This window comes from Anneissia japonica, unplaced genomic scaffold (assembly GCF_011630105.1).
Source record: "Anneissia japonica isolate Jap-2015-1 unplaced genomic scaffold, ASM1163010v1 scaffold169_len739621_cov184, whole genome shotgun sequence".
Lineage (NCBI taxonomy): Eukaryota > Metazoa > Echinodermata > Crinoidea > Comatulida > Comatulidae > Anneissia > Anneissia japonica.
In genome coordinates this window covers 467,919-473,335 of record NW_022688869.1, presented here as the reverse complement: position 1 = coordinate 473,335, position 5,417 = coordinate 467,919, and the positions used below count along the sequence as shown (strand labels likewise).

Below are 5,417 nucleotides of genomic sequence, written 5' to 3'. Positions count from 1 at the left end.
CTATTACTATTACTATTACTATTACTATTACTATTATTATTATTATTATTATTATTATTATTATTATTATTATTATTATTATTATTATTATTATTATTATTATTATTATTATTATTATTATGAAAAGACTTTATTTCCAGTGCGCCCTTCTGGTGCATTGGGGACGATACCTGGGATTTAACTTTCACTAAACTATGACAAAACTTATAGTGCGCGATGGGTTGTGTACTCAAATTATGTCACAGGTCGATTTTGATTGCGAGGTTTCGGATTCCTTTGTGCGTGTATAATTGCTGCCTGGTAAACCCAAGCTCTATCAACCGTTTTTTCATATAGGCCTATTTTTCAACATTATTATACACAAATCATCGTCGTCATCAACATCATCATCATCGTCATCATCATCACCATGTTGGTCGTCCTCATCATGATCGAAAACAACAATTACAATTGAAATATTAATTTAAATCAACATTCAGCATAAAGGCATAAGTATGACGTCACTCTAATCACCGTCTTTTGTTACGTTATCGTCGTCTGTGATTACCTTTACATCACTGAGGAAGTCCCGGTTTCCAATATTCAGTTTCTATTAATTATTAAGCATATCTATCAATTAAACACACTATAATATCTTTGCAAAATGATCATAATGTTTGTCCATACACCCACCGGTACTGTTATCTAAGCAATGATAAATTGAATTCAGAAGAAAGGACTGTGTGGACAAATGTCGTAAAAATAACTATTTTAAAGACCATTCTATAGTTCTATGCTTTGCCAATGTAAATTCATAGGCCTAACACCATAGCTGTCGTAATAATTTTACTAGCTTTCGTATGATACCAAATATATTCAAATTGAGTCTTTCAGTGATAAACTAGTTTGTTCAAAATACGATTTTTTGGGTAAAAGTATGTACTTTTGCATTTTTTGTCATATCTGGCACTTAAATCCATATTTCAGTATGGCAACAGCCCATTCCGTGTGAGCCAAGAGTTGGTGATGAGGATTCATCTTGTTGACATCTTGTAACAAATGATACCTACGAAAAACAATTTTTGAGCACTTTCAATCTGATGGCCACCCGTCTATGAGGTCCTGGCTGAGCATTTTAATTTTAAAGACCCTCCATTTGTGAAAGTACTGTACTTTCCTTGCCACCCCCCTTCTATTGGACTATTATAAACTGTTCTGAGACGTAATTTTCAGTCCTTCTAACCATGAAGGAAGAAAACCCCATGTTCTAACTAACAACGATGCATACAATTTATATAAGCAGTTTGTTTTCAGTAATTAACGCTATTGATTTCTATATAAGCAGGGACGAGAACTTGAGAGGCTGTTCAAAAATTCATTTTAGTTTTTTCAAAGTTTATTTTTTTGTGTGGAGCATTAATATCTTACATGGATTGTTATTCTGGTTCTGGTATCTGGTAAAAATTACCATTTTTGGTAAAGAAGCGCTGACCCAGAGCCTCACTGCTGTTCTTGTTCTTGTTACCAAAACTTTAAAAGCGTCCAGCGTTGCCAGTTTTGAACGAACGTGCAGGAAATTTTGTACGCATAAACTAGAGGGGATTTCCAACAAGTTAGACCCCAGGGTTCCCCTACACCTACAAATCAAAACAGGGGTTTCAGCAAGGACTGTACATTACTGACATTTACCACTACCGTAATAATGCACGTTGCATGAATGGCGCGGTCGGTTAAGAGTATAACGCGTCTTGGTATTCATGGGTTTTTTTTCCAATTTATTTATTTATTCTAATTTTGGACAAATGATCATTCTAAATAATGTTTTTTTTTTTTTTTTTTTTTTGCACAAATAAACATTCTAATTATCAAAGAATTCTATCTTATTAGTTCTTCCAAAAAACCCAATATAATAACTTGCGCCTGTAGCGTATTTAAGAATAGAGGAACGCGCGGACCTGGTGAGCGGTGGTCGCTCTTGTTTTTTTTTTTCAGAACTTGTTCTGTTGGAAATACGTATACGGTCTATAGTTGCGTCCGTAGACCGTATCTGATTGCCGTATCAATGAGAGGTTAATTCGATGTACCAGGTGGCTCAAAAATACAAATTATCTCTTCTTTACGTCACTTCTGGTTACACAGTGCAGGTAGTGCACTTGTTTGTTCTATAGCCCTACGTCATTTGACTTAAAAAATACTCAGACGCCGAGAGCCCACTATCGATGAACAGCCTACCGATATTTCAACATCGATAACTTTCGGGATGTATATAGGCCTATATTTTATTATAAATGGGGGGGGGGAAGGGGGATTTTCATATTTGGGGATGGGCGGGCGGCAGGGGAAGTGTGGTGCCTTCACAGCCATCGCCCTCTTGTCCCTTCCTGCATACAGTCATTTGTGACAATAACTACCTACTATGCTGAGGGTCTTTACAATGATTGATGTCTATAATGTTTCAATGCCGTTTTTTGTTACTTTTTTAGTAAGCCAATAGTCGTACCCATATCATCTGGTTAAAACAGGGAACAAGAAATGTATAGTTTATACCGAATTTATAAACAACATAAACATCTGGTTTTTAGTTTCAGTACTCAGGTGGATCGACGGATGTTAAATCTATTTTCAGGGATACAGAGAAGTCAAAATCAAGCATGCAAGTTGTGTAAATCAATGAGTTACAAAACTAACATATAGCCTTCAATTAAATAAAATTGAAAACACTGTTTTTGATTCGAAGTCATAAACATATTTTTCTGTACGAAAGTTCGTTTTTCATGCCTATCGGTTCATCGATTCATGGAAAAAAGAATAGGCCTACGTATGCAACTAATATATTTTGTAAGTATATGCACACATAGGCGGCTAGGTCTAAAGTAGGCCTAACTGCCTGACCGTTTTCAAGAGGGGAAACCTTGAATTTTGAAGAACTTAAAGTCATTACGATACCTCAGAAGTCGGGAAAGCTCATTCCCTGACACTGTCTAGGAATCAACATTTTCCCGGGGGAGGACCGGGATCCCCCTTTATTATTAGGTTTTTTTTTAACATTTTAAAACCCCCCTCCCAAAAAACCCCCAAATGTTACTTTAATAATTGTCTAAACTGCACTATGTTAGGTTAAGTTGATAGTTTTTACGTTACTTCAAAATGAGTGAATTTTAAATATTGATTTTTGCTATTTTTCAGAGACAACAAATCTTTTAAGGTGAATTTTCATTATTCCATGTACTAATTTATTTATTTATTTGGATATCAGATCGGCGGCACACGTTTACAGTGAGTTACCGGTGCATCCTTATAATCAACAGTATATCAAAAGAACAGAAAAAAAGTAACTGAACATAATGCTCTGTAATCTACCTACAGGTTAACTAACTAACAAACTAAAAACAAAGAAGCACATTAAGTTACTACATTTTGACACCAGTCTACAAAACGTTGGTTTCATAAAGAACGGTAAAATCAACAGATTAATGAGTTGCATAAAGTCATTCGTATACCTTAAACTCTTTCTTCCAATGCAGGCCTACTCCAACCTACTTCTACCCCTCCCTCCCCTACTTCCTGATCCCTAATCTGTCGTAAAAGAATACTAGACAACTATAGTACTAGTACATGGAATATTTTAATCGAAAATTTAATTTGTTTTTAAGTAACGTGTACCCATTTGTCCGTCTTTTCTTCCGTTTTTTCATCTCTTTTTATTGGGGGCTCACTGAATCCGCCCCTTAAAAGTGTAAACCGTTCCAGGAAGTGAGACTTGTCAGGGGCGGATCATGAGATGTGTAAAAGGGGGGAAGGGCGAAAGGGGGATCGAAAGTGGGACCAATCGAGACAACGCCATATGTGGATGAAAATAGAATGCTTGTCTCAAGTTTTGTTTTTGTGTATCACACAATAGAGGGCAGTATATCAATTTTATTTCAAAGTAACAATCTGGGAAATTCCCAGTCTGAAGTTTCTTGGTACAGTACTCACCATTATGAGCAGATTAGGTTGGCATACTTCTGTTACACACAATATTTTTATGTTAAATATAATATTAATATTTAGAGCGATACAGATACAGAGCAGTCAAAGTCGCAAGTTGGCCTCAATCAGTAAGTTACATAAATAATGTCAGTTATTCTTTCAACTTTATCAAACGATCATCGAATCAATAGTAGGCCTAGTAGTACTACCAGGGAGTTGTTATAGTGACACTTTAATAAACTCCCTGGTAGTACTAAATAGTAGGATAGTAGTACAGTTTACTCTTACAGTATTTTCCACTGACCGGGTGGTGCTAAGGCGTATACAGTACTCAGCGCCACAATTTGAAATCCAGCCAAACCGCTCAAAAAATCATGTTCTCACTTTAATGTGCTGATTCCAGGATGATAATGATTCTTCACTTTGTAGGGGCCTACACAATATTTGTTTTGTTAACTAGAACACAGCATTTCCATGATTTGAGAGGGCTAATCTCTCACTGCTCGCACCTAATTGTAAGCTGGTTTCCCCCGGACATTTCATCCCCAGACAATTTCATCCCCAGACAATTTCCTCCGGACACTTTCCCCTGGTAGTCCTCCCAGACATTTGTCACCCGTCACATTACCCTCAGACTGTTGTCCCCAGGACAATTCTCCTGAACTCATCCCCCCATTTTAATTTCAATTATACATTTTAATTTATAATACATTTTAATTTTTTATTTAAGTTTTAAAGGAAGTAGTTATTTCTATGATATCCATTATTGAAACACTGATGGCAGGACTGATTGGTAAGAACTAATTTTTGCCCAGACTTAGTGTGTCCTAATTTTTTGCCAATTTCAGACTTAAAATATTACTATTTCATTTATATGTTTACACACATTTCAAACTTACAGCAGTACATACAGTATTTATAGGGTATTACCATGAAACTTATCCCTCAATGATTAAACATAGTCACTTTATCCCTCCATTGTCACACCTACTGCATTAGGCCGACCAGCCCTCCATAAACTAACGTTAGAATACCGCACTTTCGGCGGTAAACAACAATTAAAACCTCATAAAAAGGGCAACTAATCCGTTTACCTATAATTGAATCCAAGGACACCAGTGTTAAACACTCAGTACTTATCCTTGATAATGTGTTAATCCAATTAATATAGTGAGATAACCCTAACGTTAGTTTATCGAGGGCGGGGTGAGCTAATGGCAAGTAAGGATAAGATTTGTTGGTTTTATAATTTTCTTAAAATAAAAGCTTCATTGATATTGATAAAGAGCAAATGTAGTAAACTTTGTATTCTATATGGAGCATTATTAAAAGTTGAAATAGATAAAAGTATTTTAGTTTTATAAAAAAATAATTATGTAAAAATTATAGCTTTGTAAGTTTTTACTTTCAGTATGGTAATTCATTTCTTATATTAAAGACACTTTACTACCTACATATTTTCCATG

At 35.4% G+C, this 5,417-nt stretch overlaps 1 protein-coding gene across 2 annotated transcripts in view; it reads left to right on the top strand.

The window, feature by feature from the left end:
- Positions 1-3,973: 3,973 nt before the first annotated feature.
- LOC117124037 overlaps positions 3,974-5,417 on the top strand; it is an 11,746-nt gene continuing 10,302 nt past the window's right edge. For both annotated transcript variants that reach the window (XM_033270161.1, XM_033270170.1), the window contains exon 1: positions 3,974-4,079. The gene's annotated coding sequence lies outside the window, so the exon portion shown is untranslated. The remainder of the gene's footprint in view (positions 4,080-5,417) is intronic.